A 20,399-nucleotide genomic window follows, 5' to 3' on the forward strand; every position below is an offset into this window, starting at 1 on the left:
AAGCTTTGCCTGCATCAGCCTCCAATTCCCCTTATACAAAACTGTCAGTAGTCAGATGACATAGCTTGTACACCCTGGCCATATAGGTCTGTGTTTCAGAGTATAAGTCAATTCAGAGTTTAGAAAAAAAAATTCTACCTACATTGTCCCCTAAAAAGGATATTCACTCATCAGACCAAGTTACCTGCTGAATGATACTGGACACTTTAACACATAACTATAAACGAAAATAGAATGACCAGGTTCTGTATGTATCGTCTACAATTATTAATAATACATCAGGAGGCCACAGGGACTTGTTGGCTGAAATATCTCAGTTGGGAGATCGTTAGACTGAAGAGCTTAAGGTACCTGATTCAATCCTGACTTTCAGCACAGTGCGAGGGGATCCTACATTCTTGCAAAATATTTCTTGAAATCAGCTCTAGTTTTTTTTTCTTTATTTCTCAAAATATTTTATCAACTGATCAACAACATGATAACTTCAACAAAAAGTTGTCTTTCTGTCCTCCTTCTAAACTTGCTTCCACCTCTCTTGCCATCAGCTTTGATGACGAATTTATCCCATTTTATACTTTTTTCAAAGTAAACTCTTGTCTGCATCAGCTTTCACTTCTCCTTGAACAAAGTTGTCAGTATTGAGATGACATAGCTTACCTACTCAGGCGACATACGTCTGTGTAATACAGTGCTGGTCCACTTAGAGTTTTAAAAGAAAAACGACCTAACATTTATCCCAAAAACGCTACTCACCCATTTCACCAGTTAGCTGCTGAACAATGCAGGACACATTAAAACACAGCTCTAACCTCAGATTGAAAATCCAGGTTCTGCATCTCTGTTCTGGGATTGTTCAAAAAAAGAGGCTGAATACTATAACTGCTGGCAGGCCGAAATAGCTCAGTTGGGAGAGCGTTAGACTGAAGATCTAAAAGTCCCTGGTTCGATCCCGGGTTTCGGCACATTTTGAACTTCTGCTTTGCATGCCACAAAGACTATTTTGAGTCAACTCATATTGACTTTGTTTATAATGATCAAAACCTTTTATCAAGATAATCGACAATACAATTAATTCAACATATTATTTACTTTCTGTCTTTCTTTCAAACTTGCTTCCACCTCTCTTGTATTCAACTTTGCCTCCTTTATTTCCCAATTCTTCCTTTAATTGAAAGTAAAGCTTTGCCTGCATCAGCCTCCAGTTCCCCTTATACAAAACTGTTAGTAGTCAGATGACCTAGCTTGCCGACCCTCGCCATATAGGTCTGTGTTTCTGAGTATAAGTCCATTCATAGTTTACAAACATCATCTAACTAACTTGGCTCCTAAAAAGGAAATTCACCCATCAGACCAATTTAGCTACTGAATAATACTGGACAATTTAACACATAACTGCACATGCAGATAGAGTGACCAGGTTCTGCATTTATCTTTAACAATTATAAAAAATACAACAGAAAGCCAAAATTGCCAGCTGGATGAAATAGCTCAGTTGGGAGAGCAGTAGACTGAACATCTAAAGGTCCCTGGTTCAATCCCGGGTTTAGGCACATTTTGAACTTCTGCTTTGCATGCCACAAATGCTATTTGGAGTCAACTCATATTGACGTTGTTTATAATGATCAAAACCTTTTATCAAGCTGATCGATAAGACAACCATTTCAACATATTTTTTACATTCTGTCTTTCTGTCAAACTTGCTTCCACCTCTCTTGTATTCAACTTTACCTGCTTTATTTGCCAATTCTTCCTTTAATTGAAAGTAAAGCTTTGCCTGCATCAGCCTCGAGTTCCCCTTATACAAAACTGTTAGTAGTCAGATGACCTAGTTTGCCTACCCTCGCCATATAGGTCTGTGTGTCTGAGTATAAGTCCATTCATAGTTTACAAACATCTTCTAACTAACTTGGCTAAAAGGAAATTCACCTATCAGACCAATTTAGCTGCTGAATAATATTGGACAATTTAACACATAACTGCACATGCAGATAGAATGACCAGGGTCTGCATTTATCTTTAACAATTATCAAAAATACAACAGAAAGCCAAAATGGCCAGCTGGATGAAATAGCTCAGTTGGGAGAGTGTTAGATTGAAAATCTAAAAGTCCCTTGTTCAATGCTGGGTTTCGGAAAAGTCTGAGAGGTTTCTTGCTTCTCACAAAATATTTCTTGGTATCAGCTCAAGTTTTTCTTTCTTTATTTATCAAAATATTTGATCAACTGATCGACAACATGATCAATTCAACATAGAATTGTCTTTCTGTCCTCCTTCTAAATTTGCTTCCACCTCTCTTGCATTCAGCTTCGACTACAAATGTTTCCTATTTCATGCTTTTTTGTAAAGTAAACTCTTGTCTGCATCAGCTTCCACTTCTCCTTGAACACAGATTTCAGTATTCAGATGACATGGCTTACCTACTCAGGCCAAATACCTCTGTGTAATATGGTGCTAGTCCATTCAGAGTAAAAAAAAAAAGCTACCTAACCTGGATCCGAAAAATGCTATTTACCTATTGCACCCGTTAACTGATGAATGATACAGGACATCTTAAAACATAGCTCTAGCATGAGGTTGAGCATCTATTTTCTTGGGAAGTTTAAAAGAAAGGATGAAGACCCAAACTACCTGCAGGCCGAAATAGCTCAGTTGGGAGAGCGTTAGACTGAAGATCTAAAGGTCCCTGGTTCAATCCCGGGTTTCGGCACAATTTCAACTTCTGCTTTTCATGTCACAAAAGCTGTTTGGATTTAAATCAACGCTCTTCTTTATCAAAACCTTTTATCAATCTGATCAACAACACAATCAATTCAACATATTATTTACTTTCTGTCTTCCTTTCAAACTTGCTTCCACCTCTCTTGTATTCAACTATGCCTCATTTATTTGCAACTTCTTGCTTTATTTTAAAGTAAAGCTTTGCCTGCATCAGCCTCCAATTCCCCTTATACAAAACTGTCAGTAGTCAGATGACATAGCTTGTACACCCTGGCCATATAGGTCTGTGTTTCAGAGTATAAGTCAATTCAAAGTTTAGAAAAAAAAATTCTACCTACCTTGTCCCCTAAAAAGGATATTCACTCATCAGACCAAGTTACCTGCTGAATGATACTGGACACTTTAACACATAACTATAAACGAAAATAGAATGACCAGGTTCTGTATGTATCGTCTACAATTATTAATAATACATCAGGAGGCCACAGGGACTTGTTGGCTGAAATATCTCAGTTGGGAGATCGTTAGACTGAAGAGCTTAAGGTACCTGATTCAATCCTGACTTTCAGCACAGTGTGAGGGGATCCTACATTCTTGCAAAATATTTCTTGAAATCAGCTGTATTTTTTTTTTCTTTATTTCTCAAAATATTTTATCAACTGATCAACAACATGATAACTTCAACAAAAAGTTGTCTTTCTGTCCTCCTTCTAAACTTGCTTCCACCTCTCTTGCCATCAACTTTGATGACGAATTTATCCCATTTTATACTTTTTTCAAAGTAAACTCTTGTCTGCATCAGCTTTCACTTCTCCTTGAACAAAGTTGTCAGTATTGAGATGACATAGCTTACCTACTCAGGCGACATACGTCTGTGTAATACAGTGCTGGTCCACTCAGAGTTTTAAAAGAAAAACGACCTAACATTTATCCCAAAAACGCTACTCACCCATTTCACCAGTTAGCTGCTGAACAATGCAGGACACATTAAAACACAGCTCTAACCTCAGATTGAAAATCCAGGTTCTGCATCTCTGTTCTGGGATTGTTCAAAAAAAGAGGCTGAATACTATAGCTGCTGGCAGGCCGAAATAGCTCAGTTGGGAGAGTGTTAGACTGAAGATCTAAAGGTCCCTGGTTCGATCCCGGGTTTCGGCACATTTTGAACTTCTGCTTTGCATGCCACAAAGACTATTTTGAGTCAACTCATATTGACTTTGTTTATAATGATCAAAACCTTTTATCAAGATAATCGACAATACAATTAATTCAACATATTATTTACTTTCTGTCTTTCTTTCAAACTTGCTTCCACCTCTCTTGTATTCAACTTTGCCTCCTTTATTTCCCAATTCTTCCTTTAATTGAAAGTAAAGCTTTGCCTGCATCAGCCTCCAGTTCCCCTTATACAAAACTGTTAGTAGTCAGATGACCTAGCTTGCCGACCCTCGCCATATAGGTCTGTGTTTCTGAGTATAAGTCCATTCATAGTTTACAAACATCATCTAACTAACTTGGCTCCTAAAAAGGAAATTCACCCATCAGACCAATTTAGCTACTGAATAATACTGGACAATTTAACACATAACTGCACATGCAGATAGAGTGACCAGGTTCTGCATTTATCTTTAACAATTATAAAAAATACAACAGAAAGCCAAAATTGCCAGCTGGATGAAATAGCTCAGTTGGGAGAGCAGTAGACTGAAGATCTAAAGGTCCCTGGTTCAATCCCGGTTTTAGGCACATTTTGAACTTCTGCTTTGCATGCCACAAATGCTATTTGGAGTCAACTCATATTGACGTTGTTTATAATGATCAAAACCTTTTATCAAGCTGATCGATAAGACAACCATTTCAACATATTTTTTACATTCTGTCTTTCTGTCAAACTTGCTTCCACCTCTCTTGTATTCAACTTTACCTGCTTTATTTGCCAATTCTTCCTTTAATTGAAAGTAAAGCTTTGCCTGCATCAGCCTCGAGTTCCCCTTATACAAAACTGTTAGTAGTCAGATGACCTAGTTTGCCTACCCTCGCCATATAGGTCTGTGTGTCTGAGTATAAGTCCATTCATAGTTTACAAACATCTTCTAACTAACTTGGCTCCTAAAAAGGAAATTCACTCATCAGACCAATTTAGCTGCTGAATAATATTGGACAATTTAACACATAACTGCACATGCAGATAGAATGACCAGGGTCTGCATTTATCTTTAACAATTATCAAAAATACAACAGAAAGCCAAAATGACCAGCTGGATGAAATAGCTCAGTTGGGAGAGTGTTAGATTGAAAATCTAAAAGTCCCTTGTTCAATGCTGGGTTTCGGAAAAGTCTGAGAGGTTTCTTGCTTCTCACAAAATATTTCTTGGTATCAGCTCAAGTTTTTCTTTCTTTATTCATCAAAATATTTGATCAACTGATCGACAACATGATCAATTCAACATAGAATTGTCTTTCTGTCCTCCTTCTAAATTTGCTTCCACCTCTCTTGCATTCAGCTTCGACTACAAATGTTTCCTATTTCATGCTTTTTTGTAAAGTAAACTCTTGTCTGCATCAGCTTCCACTTCTCCTTGAACACAGATTTCAGTATTCAGATGACATAGCTTACCTACTCAGGCCAAATACCTCTGTGTAATATGGTGCTAGTCCATTCAGAGTAAATAAAAAAGCTACCTAACCTGGATCCGAAAAATGCTATTTACCTATTGCACCCGTTAACTGATGAATGATACAGGACATCTTAAAACATAGCTCTAGCATGAGGTTGAGCATCTATTTTCTTGGGAAGTTTAAAAGAAAGGATGAAGACCCAAACTACCAGCAGGTCGAAATAGCTCAGTTGGGAGAGCGTTAGACTGAAGATCTAAAGGTCCCTGGTTCAATCCCGGGTTTCGGCACAATTTCAACCTCTGCTTTTCATGTCTCAAAAGCTGTTTGGAGTTAAATCAACGCTCTTCTTTATCAAAACCTTTTATCAATCTGATGAACAACACAATCAATTCAACATATTATTTACTTTCTGTCTTCTTTTCAAACTTGCTTCCACTTCTCTTGTATTCAACTATGCCTCATTTATTTGAAACTTCTTGCTTTATTTTAAAGTAAAGCTTTGCCTGCATCAGCCTCCAATTCCCCTTATACAAAACTGTCAGTAGTCAGATGACATAGCTTGTACACCCTGGCCATATAGGTCTGTGTTTCAGAGTATAAGTCAATTCAGAGTTTAGAAAAAAAAATTCTACCTACATTGTCCCCTAAAAAGGATATTCACTCATCAGACCAAGTTACCTGCTGAATGATACTGGACACTTTAACACATAACTATAAACGAAAATAGAATGACCAGGTTCTGTATGTATCGTCTACAATTATTAATAATACATCAGGAGGCCACAGGGACTTGTTGGCTGAAATATCTCAGTTGGGAGATCGTTAGACTGAAGAGCTTAAGGTACCTGATTCAATCCTGACTTTCAGCACAGTGCGAGGGGATCCTACATTCTTGCAAAATATTTCTTGAAATCAGCTCTAGTTTTTTTTCTTTATTTCTCAAAATATTTTATCAACTGATCAACAACATGATAACTTCAACAAAAAGTTGTCTTTCTGTCCTCCTTCTAAACTTGCTTCCACCTCTCTTGCCATCAGCTTTGATGACGAATTTATCCCATTTTATACTTTTTTCAAAGTAAACTCTTGTCTGCATCAGCTTTCACTTCTCCTTGAACAAAGTTGTCAGTATTGAGATGACATAGCTTACCTACTCAGGCGACATACGTCTGTGTAATACAGTGCTGGTCCACTTAGAGTTTTAAAAGAAAAACGACCTAACATTTATCCCAAAAACGCTACTCACCCATTTCACCAGTTAGCTGCTGAACAATGCAGGACACATTAAAACACAGCTCTAACCTCAGATTGAAAATCCAGGTTCTGCATCTCTGTTCTGGGATTGTTCAAAAAAAGAGGCTGAATACTATAACTGCTGGCAGGCCGAAATAGCTCAGTTGGGAGAGCGTTAGACTGAAGATCTAAAGGTCCCTGGTTCGATCCCGGGTTTCGGCACATTTTGAACTTCTGCTTTGCATGCCACAAAGACTATTTTGAGTCAACTCATATTGACTTTGTTTATAATGATCAAAACCTTTTATCAAGATAATCGACAATACAATTAATTCAACATATTATTTACTTTCTGTCTTTCTTTCAAACTTGCTTCCACCTCTCTTGTATTCAACTTTGCCTCCTTTATTTCCCAATTCTTCCTTTAATTGAAAGTAAAGCTTTGCCTGCATCAGCCTCCAGTTCCCCTTATACAAAACTGTTAGTAGTCAGATGACCTAGCTTGCCGACCCTCGCCATATAGGTCTGTGTTTCTGAGTATAAGTCCATTCATAGTTTACAAACATCATCTAACTAACTTGGCTCCTAAAAAGGAAATTCACCCATCAGACCAATTTAGCTACTGAATAATACTGGACAATTTAACACATAACTGCACATGCAGATAGAGTGACCAGGTTCTGCATTTATCTTTAACAATTATAAAAAATACAACAGAAAGCCAAAATTGCCAGCTGGATGAAATAGCTCAGTTGGGAGAGCAGTAGACTGAACATCTAAAGGTCCCTGGTTCAATCCCGGGTTTAGGCACATTTTGAACTTCTGCTTTGCATGCCACAAATGCTATTTGGAGTCAACTCATATTGACGTTGTTTATAATGATCAAAACCTTTTATCAAGCTGATCGATAAGACAACCATTTCAACATATTTTTTACATTCTGTCTTTCTGTCAAACTTGCTTCCACCTCTCTTGTATTCAACTTTACCTGCTTTATTTGCCAATTCTTCCTTTAATTGAAAGTAAAGCTTTGCCTGCATCAGCCTAGAGTTCCCCTTATACAAAACTGTTAGTAGTCAGATGACCTAGTTTGCCTACCCTCGCCATATAGGTCTGTGTGTCTGAGTATAAGTCCATTCATAGTTTACAAACATCTTCTAACTAACTTGGCTCCTAAAAAGGAAATTCACCCATCAGACCAATTTAGCTGCTGAATAATATTGGACAATTTAACACATAACTGCACATGCAGATAGAATGACCAGGGTCTGCATGTATCTTTAACAATTATCAAAAATACAACAGAAAGCCAAAATGGCCAGCTGGATGAAATAGCTCAGTTGGGAGAGTGTTAGATTGAAAATCTAAAAGTCCCTTGTTCAATGCTGGGTTTCGGAAAAGTCTGAGAGGTTTCTTGCTTCTCACAAAATATTTCTTGGTATCAGCTCAAGTTTTTCTTTCTTTAATTATCAAAATATTTGATCAACTGATCGACAACATGATCAATTCAACATAGAATTGTCTTTCTGTCCTCCTTCTAAATTTGCTTCCACCTCACTTGCATTCAGCTTCGACTACAAATGTTTCCTATTTCATGCTTTTTTGTAAAGTAAACTCTTGTCTGCATCAGCTTCCACTTCTCCTTGAACACAGATTTCAGTATTCAGATGACATAGCTTACCTACTCAGGCCAAATACCTCTGTGTAATATGGTGCTAGTCCATTCAGAGTAAAAAAAAAAGCTACCTAACCTGGATCCGAAAAATGCTATTTACCTATTGCACCCGTTAACTGATGAATGATACAGGACATCTTAAAACATAGCTCTAGCATGAGGTTGAGCATCTATTTTCTTGGGAAGTTTAAAAGAAAGGATGAAGACCCAAACTACCTGCAGGCCGAAATAGCTCAGTTGGGAGAGCGTTAGACTGAAGATCTAAAGGTCCCTGGTTCAATCCCGGGTTTCGGCACAATTTCAACTTCTGCTTTTCATGTCACAAAAGCTGTTTGGAGTTAAATCAACGCTCTTCTTTATCAAAACCTTTTATCAATCTGATCAACAACACAATCAATTCAACATATTATTTACTTTCTGTCTTCCTTTCAAACTTGCTTCCACCTCTCTTGTATTCAACTATGCCTCATTTATTTGCAACTTCTTGCTTTATTTTAAAGTAAAGCTTTGCCTGCATCAGCCTCCAATTCCCCTTATACAAAACTGTCAGTAGTCAGATGACATAGCTTGTACACCCTGGCCATATAGGTCTGTGTTTCAGAGTATAAGTCAATTCAAAGTTTAGAAAAAAAAATTCTACCTACCTTGTCCCCTAAAAAGGATATTCACTCATCAGACCAAGTTACCTGCTGAATGATACTGGACACTTTAACACATAACTATAAACGAAAATAGAATGACCAGGTTCTGTATGTATCGTCTACAATTATTAATAATACATCAGGAGGCCACAGGGACTTGTTGGCTGAAATATCTCAGTTGGGAGATCGTTAGACTGAAGAGCTTAAGGTACCTGATTCAATCCTGACTTTCAGCACAGTGTGAGGGGATCCTACATTCTTGCAAAATATTTCTTGAAATCAGCTGTATTTTTTTTTTCTTTATTTCTCAAAATATTTTATCAACTGATCAACAACATGATAACTTCAACAAAAAGTTGTCTTTCTGTCCTCCTTCTAAACTTGCTTCCACCTCTCTTGCCATCAACTTTGATGACGAATTTATCCCATTTTATACTTTTTTCAAAGTAAACTCTTGTCTGCATCAGCTTTCACTTCTCCTTGAACAAAGTTGTCAGTATTGAGATGACATAGCTTACCTACTCAGGCGACATACGTCTGTGTAATACAGTGCTGGTCCACTCAGAGTTTTAAAAGAAAAACGACCTAACATTTATCCCAAAAACGCTACTCACCCATTTCACCAGTTAGCTGCTGAACAATGCAGGACACATTAAAACACAGCTCTAACCTCAGATTGAAAATCCAGGTTCTGCATCTCTGTTCTGGGATTGTTCAAAAAAAGAGGCTGAATACTATAGCTGCTGGCAGGCCGAAATAGCTCAGTTGGGAGAGTGTTAGACTGAAGATCTAAAGGTCCCTGGTTCGATCCCGGGTTTCGGCACATTTTGAACTTCTGCTTTGCATGCCACAAAGACTATTTTGAGTCAACTCATATTGACTTTGTTTATAATGATCAAAACCTTTTATCAAGATAATCGACAATACAATTAATTCAACATATTATTTACTTTCTGTCTTTCTTTCAAACTTGCTTCCACCTCTCTTGTATTCAACTTTGCCTCCTTTATTTCCCAATTCTTCCTTTAATTGAAAGTAAAGCTTTGCCTGCATCAGCCTCCAGTTCCCCTTATACAAAACTGTTAGTAGTCAGATGACCTAGCTTGCCGACCCTCGCCATATAGGTCTGTGTTTCTGAGTATAAGTCCATTCATAGTTTACAAACATCATCTAACTAACTTGGCTCCTAAAAAGGAAATTCACCCATCAGACCAATTTAGCTACTGAATAATACTGGACAATTTAACACATAACTGCACATGCAGATAGAGTGACCAGGTTCTGCATTTATCTTTAACAATTATAAAAAATACAACAGAAAGCCAAAATTGCCAGCTGGATGAAATAGCTCAGTTGGGAGAGCAGTAGACTGAAGATCTAAAGGTCCCTGGTTCAATCCCGGTTTTAGGCACATTTTGAACTTCTGCTTTGCATGCCACAAATGCTATTTGGAGTCAACTCATATTGACGTTGTTTATAATGATCAAAACCTTTTATCAAGCTGATCGATAAGACAACCATTTCAACATATTTTTTACATTCTGTCTTTCTGTCAAACTTGCTTCCACCTCTCTTGTATTCAACTTTACCTGCTTTATTTGCCAATTCTTCCTTTAATTGAAAGTAAAGCTTTGCCTGCATCAGCCTCGAGATCCCCTTATACAAAACCGTTAGTAGTCAGATGACCTAGTTTGCCTACCCTCGCCATATAGGTCTGTGTGTCTGAGTATAAGTCCATTCATAGTTTACAAACATCTTCTAACTAACTTGGCTCCTAAAAAGGAAATTCACTCATCAGACCAATTTAGCTGCTGAATAATATTGGACAATTTAACACATAACTGCACATGCAGATAGAATGACCAGGGTCTGCATTTATCTTTAACAATTATCAAAAATACAACAGAAAGCCAAAATGGCCAGCTGGATGAAATAGCTCAGTTGGGAGAGTGTTAGATTGAAAATCTAAAAGTCCCTAGTTCAATGCTGGGTTTCGGAAAAGTCTGAGAGGTTTCTTGCTTCTCACAAAATATTTCTTGGTATCAGCTCAAGTTTTTCTTTCTTTATTTATCAAAATATTTGATCAACTGATCGACAACATGATCAATTCAACATAGAATTGTCTTTCTGTCCTCCTTCTAAATTTGCTTCCACCTCTCTTGCATTCAGCTTCGACTACAAATGTTTCCTATTTCATGCTTTTTTGTAAAGTAAACTCTTGTCTGCATCAGCTTCCACTTCTCCTTGAACACAGATTTCAGTATTCAGATGACATAGCTTACCTACTCAGGCCAAATACCTCTGTGTAATATGGTGCTAGTCCATTCAGAGTAAAAAAAAAAGCTACCTAACCTGGATCCGAAAAATGCTATTTACCTATTGCACCCGTTAACTGATGAATGATACAGGACATCTTAAAACATAGCTCTAGCATGAGGTTGAGCATCTATTTTCTTGGGAAGTTTAAAAGAAAGGATGAAGACCCAAACTACCAGCAGGCCGAAATAGCTCAGTTGGGAGAGCGTTAGACTGAAGATATAAAGGTCCCTGGTTCAATCCCGGGTTTCGGCACAATTTCAACCTCTGCTTTTCATGTCTCAAAAGCTGTTTGGAGTTAAATCAACGCTCTTCTTTATCAAAACCTTTTATCAATCTGATCAACAACACAATCAATTCAACATATTATTTACTTTCTGTCTTCTTTTCAAACTTGCTTCCACCTCTCTTGTATTCAACTATGCCTCATTTATTTGAAACTTCTTGCTTTATTTTAAAGTAAAGCTTTGCCTGCATCAGCCTCCAATTCCCCTTATACAAAACTGTCAGTAGTCAGATGACATAGCTTGTACACCCTGGCCATATAGGTCTGTGTTTCAGAGTATAAGTCAATTCAGAGTTTAGAAAAAAAAATTCTACCTACATTGTCCCCTAAAAAGGATATTCACTCATCAGACCAAGTTACCTGCTGAATGATACTGGACACTTTAACACATAACTATAAACGAAAATAGAATGACCAGGTTCTGTATGTATCGTCTACAATTATTAATAATACATCAGGAGGCCACAGGGACTTGTTGGCTGAAATATCTCAGTTGGGAGATCGTTAGACTGAAGAGCTTAAGGTACCTGATTCAATCCTGACTTTCAGCACAGTGCGAGGGGATCCTACATTCTTGCAAAATATTTCTTGAAATCAGCTCTAGTTTTTTTTTCTTTATTTCTCAAAATATTTTATCAACTGATCAACAACATGATAACTTCAACAAAAAGTTGTCTTTCTGTCCTCCTTCTAAACTTGCTTCCACCTCTCTTGCCATCAGCTTTGATGACGAATTTATCCCATTTTATACTTTTTTCAAAGTAAACTCTTGTCTGCATCAGCTTTCACTTCTCCTTGAACAAAGTTGTCAGTATTGAGATGACATAGCTTACCTACTCAGGCGACATACGTCTGTGTAATACAGTGCTGGTCCACTTAGAGTTTTAAAAGAAAAACGACCTAACATTTATCCCAAAAACGCTACTCACCCATTTCACCAGTTAGCTGCTGAACAATGCAGGACACATTAAAACACAGCTCTAACCTCAGATTGAAAATCCAGGTTCTGCATCTCTGTTCTCGGATTGTTCAAAAAAAGAGGCTGAATACTATAACTGCTGGCAGGCCGAAATAGCTCAGTTGGGAGAGCGTTAGACTGAAGATCTAAAGGTCCCTGGTTCGATCCCGGGTTTCGGCACATTTTGAACTTCTGCTTTGCATGCCACAAAGACTATTTTGAGTCAACTCATATTGACTTTGTTGATAATGATCAAAACCTTTTATCAAGATAATCGACAATACAATTAATTCAACATATTATTTACTTTCTGTCTTTCTTTCAAACTTGCTTCCACCTCTCTTGTATTCAACTTTGCCACCTTTATTTCCCAATTCTTCCTTTAATTGAAAGTAAAGCTTTGCCTGCATCAGCCTCCAGTTCCCCTTATACAAAACTGTTAGTAGTCAGATGACCTAGCTTGCCGAACCTCGCCATATAGGTCTGTGTTTCTGAGTATAAGTCCATTCATAGTTTACAAACATCATCTAACTAACTTGGCTCCTAAAAAGGAAATTCACCCATCAGACCAATTTAGCTACTGAATAATACTGGACAATTTAACACATAACTGCACATGCAGATAGAGTGACCAGGTTCTGCATTTATCTTTAACAATTATAAAAAATACAACAGAAAGCCAAAATTACCAGCTGGATGAAATAGCTCAGTTGGGAGAGCAGTAGACTGAAGATCTAAAGGTCCCTGGTTCAATCCCGGGTTTAGGCACATTTTGAACTTCTGCTTTGCATGCCACAAATGCTATTTGGAGTCAACTCATATTGACGTTGTTTATAATGATCAAAACCTTTTATCAAGCTGATCGATAAGACAACCATTTCAACATATTTTTTACATTCTGTCTTTCTGTCAAACTTGCTTCCACCTCTCTTGTATTCAACTTTACCTGCTTTATTTGCCAATTCTTCCTTTAATTGAAAGTAAAGCTTTGCCTGCATCAGCCTCGAGTTCCCCTTATACAAAACTGTTAGTAGTCAGATGACCTAGTTTGCCTACCCTCGCCATATAGGTCTGTGTGTTTGAGTATAAGTCCATTCATAGTTTACAAACATCTTCTAACTAACTTGGCTCCTAAAAAGGAAATTCACCCATCAGACCAATTTAGCTGCTGAATAATATTGGACAATTTAACACATAACTGCACATGCAGATAGAATGACCAGGGTCTGCATTTATCTTTAACAATTATCAAAAATACAACAGAAAGCCAAAATGGCCAGCTGGATGAAATAGCTCAGTTGGGAGAGTGTTAGATTGAAAATCTAAAAGTCCCTTGTTCAATGCTGGGTTTCGGAAAAGTCTGAGAGGTTTCTTGCTTCTCACAAAATATTTCTTGGTATCAGCTCAAGTTTTTCTTTCTTTATTTACCAAAATATTTGATCAACTGATCGACAACATGATCAATTCAACATAGAATTGTCTTTCTGTCCTCCTTCTAAATTTGCTTCCACCTCTCTTGCATTCAGCTTCGACTACAAATGTTTCCTATTTCATGCTTTTTTGTAAAGTAAACTCTTGTCTGCATCAGCTTCCACTTCTCCTTGAACACAGATTTCAGTATTCAGATGACATAGCTTACCTACTCAGGCCAAATACCTCTGTGTAATATGGTGCTAGTCCATTCAGAGTAAAAAACAAAAGCTACCTAACCTGGATCCGAAAAATGCTATTTACCTATTGCACCCGTTAACTGATGAATGATACAGGACATCTTAAAACATAGCTCTAGCATGAGGTTGAGTATCTATTTTCTTGGGAAGTTTAAAAGAAAGGATGAAGACCCAAACTACCAGCAGGCCGAAATAGCTCAGTTGGGAGAGCTTTAGACTGAAGATCTAAAGGTCCCTGGTTCAATCCCGGGTTTCGGCACAATTTCAACTTCTGCTTTTCATGTCACAAATGCTGTTTGGAGTTAAATCAACGCTCTTCTTTATCAAAACCTTTTATCAATCTGATCAACAACACAATCAATTCAACATATTATTTACTTTCTGTCTTCCTTTCAAACTTGCTTCCACCTCTCTTGTATTCAACTATGCCTAATTTATTTGCAACTTCTTGCTTTATTTTAAAGTAAAGCTTTGCCTGCATCAGCCTCCAATTCCCCTTATACAAAACTGTCAGTAGTCAGATGACATAGCTTGTACACCCTGGCCATATAGGTCTGTGTTTCAGAGTATAAGTCAATTCAGAGTTTAGAAAAAAAAATTCTACCTACCTTGTCCCCTAAAAAGGATATTCACTCATCAGACCAAGTTACCTGCTGAATGATACTGGACACTTTAACACATAACTATAAACGAAAATAGAATGACCAGGTTCTGTATGTATCGTCTACAATTATTAATAATACATCAGGAGGCCACAGGGACTTGTTGGCTGAAATATCTCAGTTGGGAGATCGTTAGACTGAAGAGCTTAAGGTACCTGATTCAATCCTGACTTTCAGCACAGTGCGAGGGGATCCTACATTCTTGCAAAATATTTCTTGAAATCAGCTCTAGTTTTTTTTTCTTTATTTCTCAAAATATTTTATCAACTGTTCAACAACATGATAACTTCAACAAAAAGTTGTCTTTCTGTCCTCCTTCTAAACTTGCTTCCACCTCTCTTGCCATCAACTTTGATGACGAATTTATCCCATTTTATACTTTTTTCAAAGTAAACTCTTGTCTGCATCAGCTTTCACTTCTCCTTGAACAAAGTTGTCAGTATTGAGATGACATAGCTTACCTACTCAGGCGACATACGTCTGTGTAATACAGTGCTGGTCCACTTAGAGTTTTAAAAGAAAAACGACCTAACATTTATCCCAAAAACGCTACTCACCCATTTCACCAGTTAGCTGCTGAACAATGCAGGACACATTAAAACACAGCTCTAACCTCAGATTGAAAATCCAGGTTCTGCATCTCTGTTCTGGGATTGTTAAAAAAAAAAAGGCTGAATACTATAGCTGCTGGCAGGCCGAAATAGCTCAGTTGGGAGAGCATTAGACTGAAGATCTAAAGGTCCCTGGTTCAATCCCGGGTTTCGGCACATTTTGAACTTCTGCTTTGCATGCCACAAAGACTATTTTGAGTCAACTCATATTGACTTTGTTTATAATGATCAAAACCTTTTATCAAGATAATCGACAATACAATTAATTCAACATATTATTTACTTTCTGTCTTTCTTTCAAACTTGCTTCCACCTCTCTTGTATTCAACTTTGCCTCCTTTATTTCCCAATTCTTCCTTTAATTGAAAGTAAAGCTTTGCCTGCATCAGCCTCCAGTTCCCCTTATACAAAACTGTTAGTAGTCAGATGACCTAGCTTGCCGACCCTCGCCATATAGGTCTGTGTTTCTGAGTATAAGTCCATTCATAGTTTACAAACATCTTCTAACTAACTTGGCTCCTAAAAAGGAAATTCACCCATCAGACCAATTTAGCTACTGAATAATACTGGACAATTTAACACATAACTGCACAGGCAGATAGAGTGACCAGGTTCTGCATTTATCTTTAACAATTATAAAAAATACAACAGAAAGCCAAAATTGCCAGCTGGATGAAATAGCTCAGTTGGGAGAGCAGTAGACTGAAGATCTAAAGGTCCCTGGTTCAATCCCGGGGTTAGGCACATTTTGAACTTCTGCTTTGCATGCCACAAATGCTATTTGGAGTCAACTCATATTGACGTTGTTTATAATGATCAAAACCTTTTATCAAGCTGATCGATAAGACAACCATTTCAACATATTTTTTACATTCTGTCTTTCTGTCAAACTTGCTTCCACCTCTCTTGTATTCAACTTTACCTGCTTTATTTGCCAATTCTTCCTTTAATTGAAAGTAAAGCTTTGCCTGCATCAGCCTCGAGTTCCCCTTATACAAAACTGTTAGTAGTCAGATGACCTAGTTTGCCTACCCTCGCCATATAGGTCTGTGTGTCTGAGTATAAGTCCATTCATAGTTTACAAACATCTTCTAACTAACTTGGCTCCTAAAAAGGAAATTCACCCATCAGACCAATTTAGCTGCTGAATAATATTGGACAATTTAACACATAACTGCACATGCAGATAGAATGACCAGGGTCTGCATTTATCTTTAACAATTATCAAAAATACAACAGAAAGCCAAAATGGCCAGCTGGATGAAATAGCTCAGTTGGGAGAGTGTTAGATTGAAAATCTAAAAGTCCCTTGTTCAATGCTGGGTTTTGGAAAAGTCTGAGAGGTTTCTTGCTTCTCGCAAAATATTTCTTGGTATCAGCTCAAGTTTTTCTTTCTTTATTTATCAAAATATTTGATCAACTGATCGACAACATGATCAATTCAACATAGAATTGTCTTTCTGTCCTCCTTCTAAATTTGCTTCCACCTCTCTTGCATTCAGCTTCGACTACAAATGTTTCCTATTTCATGCTTTTTTGTAAAGTAAACTCTTGTCTGCATCAGCTTCCACTTCTCCTTGAACACAGATTTCAGTATTCAGATGACATAGCTTACCTACTCAGGCCAAATACCTCTGTGTAATATGGTGCTAGTCCATTCAGAGTAAAAAAAAAAGCTACCTAACCTGGATCCGAAAAATGCTATTTACCTATTGCACCCGTTAACTGATGAATGATACAGGACATCTTAAAACATAGCTCTAGCATGAGGTTGAGCATCTATTTTCTTGGGAAGTTTAAAAGAAAGGATGAAGACCCAAACTACCAGCAGGCCGAAATAGCTCAGTTGGGAGAGCGTTAGACTGAAGATCTAAAGTTCCCTGGTTCAATCCTGGGTTTCGGCACAATTTCAACCTCTGCTTTTCATGTCTCAAAAGCTGTTTGGAGTTAAATCAACGCTCTTCTTTATCAAAACCTTTTATCAATCTGATCAACAACACAATCAATTCAACATATTATTTACTTTCTGTCTTCTTTTCAAACTTGCTTCCACCTCTCTTGTATTCAACTATGCCTCATTTATTTGAAACTTCTTGCTTTATTTTAAAGTAAAGCTTTGCCTGCATCAGCCTCCAATTCCCCTTATACAAAACTGTCAGTAGTCAGATGACATAGCTTGTACACCCTGGCCATATAGGTCTGTGTTTCAGAGTATAAGTCAATTCAGAGTTTAGAAAAAAAAATTCTACCTACATTGTCCCCTAAAAAGGATATTCACTCATCAGACCAAGTTACCTGCTGAATGATACTGGACACTTTAACACATAACTATAAACGAAAATAGAATGACCAGGTTCTGTATGTATCGTCTACAATTATTAATAATACATCAGGAGGCCACAGGGACTTGTTGGCTGAAATATCTCAGTTGGGAGATCGTTAGACTGAAGAGCTTAAGGTACCTGATTCAATCCTGACTTTCAGCACAGTGCGAGGGGATCCTACATTCTTGCAAAATATTTCTTGAAATCAGCTCTAGTTTTTTTTTCTTTATTTCTCAAAATATTTTATCAACTGATCAACAACATGATAACTTCAACAAAAAGATGTCTTTCTGTCCTCCTTCTAAACTTGCTTCCACCTCTCTTGCCATCAGCTTTGATGACGAATTTATCCCATTTTATACTTTTTTCAAAGTAAACTCTTGTCTGCATCAGCTTTCACTTCTCCTTGAAAAAGTTGTCAGTATTGAGATGACATAGCTTACCTACTCAGGCGACATACGTCTGTGTAATACAGTGCTGGTCCACTTAGAGTTTTAAAAGAAAAACGACCTAACATTTATCCCAAAAACGCTACTCACCCATTTCACCAGTTAGCTGCTGAACAATGCAGGACACATTAAAACACAGCTCTAACCTCAGATTGAAAATCCAGGTTCTGCATCTCTGTTCTGGGATTGTTCAAAAAAAGAGGCTGAATACTATAACTGCTGGCAGGCCGAAATAGCTCAGTTGGGAGAGCGTTTGATTCTGAAGATCTAAAGGTCCCTGGTTCGATCCTGGGTTTCGGCACATTTTGAACTTCTGCTTTGCATGCCACAAAGACTATTTTGAGTCAACTCATATTGACTTTGTTTATAATGATCAAAACCTTTTATCAAGATAATCGACAATACAATTAATTCAACATATTATTTACTTTCTGTCTTTCTTTCAAACTTGCTTCCACCTCTCTTGTATTCAACTTTGCCTCCTTTATTTCCCAATTCTTCCTTTAATTGAAAGTAAAGCTTTGCCTGCATCAGCCTCCAGTTCCCCTTATACAAAACTGTTAGTAGTCAGATGACCTAGCTTGCCGACCCTCGCCATATAGGTCTGTGTTTCTGAGTATAAGTCCATTCATAGTTTACAAACATCATCTAACTAACTTGGCTCCTAAAAAGGAAATTCACCCATCAGACCAATTTAGCTACTGAATAATACTGGACAATTTAACACATAACTGCACATGCAGATAGAGTGACCAGGGTCTGCATTTATCTTTAACAATTATAAAAAATACAACAGAAAGCCAAAATTGCCAGCTGGATGAAATAGCTCAGTTGGGAGAGCAGTAGACTGAAGATCTAAAGGTCCCCGGTTCAATCCCGGGTTTAGGCACATTTTGAACTTCTGCTTTGCATGCCACAAATGCTATTTGGAGTCAACTCATATTGACGTTGTTTATAATGATCAAAACCTTTTATCAAGCTGATCGATAAGACAACCATTTCAACATATTTTTTACATTCTGTCTTTCTGTCAAACTTGCTTCCACCTCTCTTGTATTCAACTTTACCTGCTTTATTTGCCAATTCTTCCTTTAATTGAAAGGAAAGCTTTGCCTGCATCAGCCTCGAGTTCCCCTTATACAAAACTGTTAGTAGTCAGATGACCTAGTTTGCCTACCCTCGCCATATAGGTCTGTGTGTCTGAGTATAAGTCCATTCATAGTTTACAAACATCTTCTAACTAACTTGGCTCCTAAAAAGGAAATTCACCCATCAGACCAATTTAGCTGCTGAATAATATTGGACAATTTAACACATAACTGCACATGCAGATAGAATGACCAGGGTCTGCATTTATCTTTAACAATTATCAAAAATACAACAGAAAGCCAAAATGACCAGCTGGATGAAATAGCTCAGTTGGGAGAGTGTTAGATTGAAAATCTAAAAGTCCCTTGTTCAATGCTGGGTTTCGGAAAAGTCTGAGAGGTTTCTTGCTTCTCACAAAATATTTCTTGGTATCAGCTCAAGTTTTTCTTTCTTTATTCATCAAAATATTTGATCAACTGATCGACAACATGATCAATTCAACATAGAATTGTCTTTCTGTCCTCCTTCTAAATTTGCTTCCACCTCTCTTGCATTCAGCTTCGACTACAAATGTTTCCTATTTCATGCTTTTTTGTAAAGTAAACTCTTGTCTGCATCAGCTTCCACTTCTCCTTGAACACAGATTTCAGTATTCAGATGACATAGCTTACCTACTCAGGCCAAATACCTCTGTGTAATATGGTGCTAGTCCATTCAGAGTAAATAAAAAAGCTACCTAACCTGGATCCGAAAAATGCTATTTACCTATTGCACCCGTTAACTGATGAATGATACAGGACATCTTAAAACATAGCTCTAGCATGAGGTTGAGCATCTATTTTCTTGGGAAGTTTAAAAGAAAGGATGAAGACCCAAACTACCAGCAGGCCGAAATAGCTCAGTTGGGAGAGCGTTAGACTGAAGATCTAAAGGTCCCTGGTTCAATCCCGGGTTTCGGCACAATTTCAACCTCTGCTTTTCATGTCTCAAAAGCTGTTTGGAGTTAAATCAACGCTCTTCTTTATCAAAACCTTTTATCAATCTGATGAACAACACAATCAATTCAACATATTATTTACTTTCTGTCTTCTTTTCAAACTTGCTTCCACTTCTCTTGTATTCAACTATGCCTCATTTATTTGAAACTT

At 37.5% G+C, this 20,399-nt stretch overlaps 10 non-coding genes across 10 annotated transcripts; all 10 read left to right on the forward strand.

The window, feature by feature from the left end:
- Positions 1 to 2,634: 2,634 nt before the first annotated feature.
- On the forward strand, positions 2,635 to 2,707 carry TRNAF-GAA (transfer RNA phenylalanine (anticodon GAA)). Its single transcript has one exon. It is a non-coding gene; the product is annotated as a tRNA-Phe (tRNA).
- A 1,096-nt stretch (positions 2,708 to 3,803) lies between these two features.
- Positions 3,804 to 3,876, forward strand: TRNAF-GAA (transfer RNA phenylalanine (anticodon GAA)). The gene has a single exon. It is a non-coding gene; the product is annotated as a tRNA-Phe (tRNA).
- Positions 3,877 to 6,719: 2,843 nt separating this feature from the next.
- TRNAF-GAA (transfer RNA phenylalanine (anticodon GAA)) lies at positions 6,720 to 6,792 on the forward strand. Its single transcript has one exon. It is a non-coding gene; the product is annotated as a tRNA-Phe (tRNA).
- Positions 6,793 to 8,467: 1,675 nt separating this feature from the next.
- On the forward strand, positions 8,468 to 8,540 carry TRNAF-GAA (transfer RNA phenylalanine (anticodon GAA)). The gene has a single exon. It is a non-coding gene; the product is annotated as a tRNA-Phe (tRNA).
- Positions 8,541 to 9,636: 1,096 nt separating this feature from the next.
- Positions 9,637 to 9,709, forward strand: TRNAF-GAA (transfer RNA phenylalanine (anticodon GAA)). Its single transcript has one exon. It is a non-coding gene; the product is annotated as a tRNA-Phe (tRNA).
- Positions 9,710 to 12,553: 2,844 nt separating this feature from the next.
- Positions 12,554 to 12,626, forward strand: TRNAF-GAA (transfer RNA phenylalanine (anticodon GAA)). Its single transcript has one exon. It is a non-coding gene; the product is annotated as a tRNA-Phe (tRNA).
- A 1,676-nt stretch (positions 12,627 to 14,302) lies between these two features.
- TRNAF-GAA (transfer RNA phenylalanine (anticodon GAA)) lies at positions 14,303 to 14,375 on the forward strand. The gene has a single exon. It is a non-coding gene; the product is annotated as a tRNA-Phe (tRNA).
- Positions 14,376 to 15,472: 1,097 nt separating this feature from the next.
- TRNAF-GAA (transfer RNA phenylalanine (anticodon GAA)) lies at positions 15,473 to 15,545 on the forward strand. Its single transcript has one exon. It is a non-coding gene; the product is annotated as a tRNA-Phe (tRNA).
- A 2,843-nt stretch (positions 15,546 to 18,388) lies between these two features.
- TRNAQ-CUG (transfer RNA glutamine (anticodon CUG)) lies at positions 18,389 to 18,463 on the forward strand. The gene has a single exon. It is a non-coding gene; the product is annotated as a tRNA-Gln (tRNA).
- A 1,675-nt stretch (positions 18,464 to 20,138) lies between these two features.
- On the forward strand, positions 20,139 to 20,211 carry TRNAF-GAA (transfer RNA phenylalanine (anticodon GAA)). Its single transcript has one exon. It is a non-coding gene; the product is annotated as a tRNA-Phe (tRNA).
- The last annotated feature ends 188 nt before the right edge of the window (positions 20,212 to 20,399 follow it).

The sequence above is a fragment of the Triturus cristatus genome, chromosome 8, assembly GCF_964204655.1.
Source record: "Triturus cristatus chromosome 8, aTriCri1.1, whole genome shotgun sequence".
In the NCBI taxonomy this organism is placed as follows: Eukaryota; Metazoa; Chordata; class Amphibia; order Caudata; family Salamandridae; genus Triturus; species Triturus cristatus.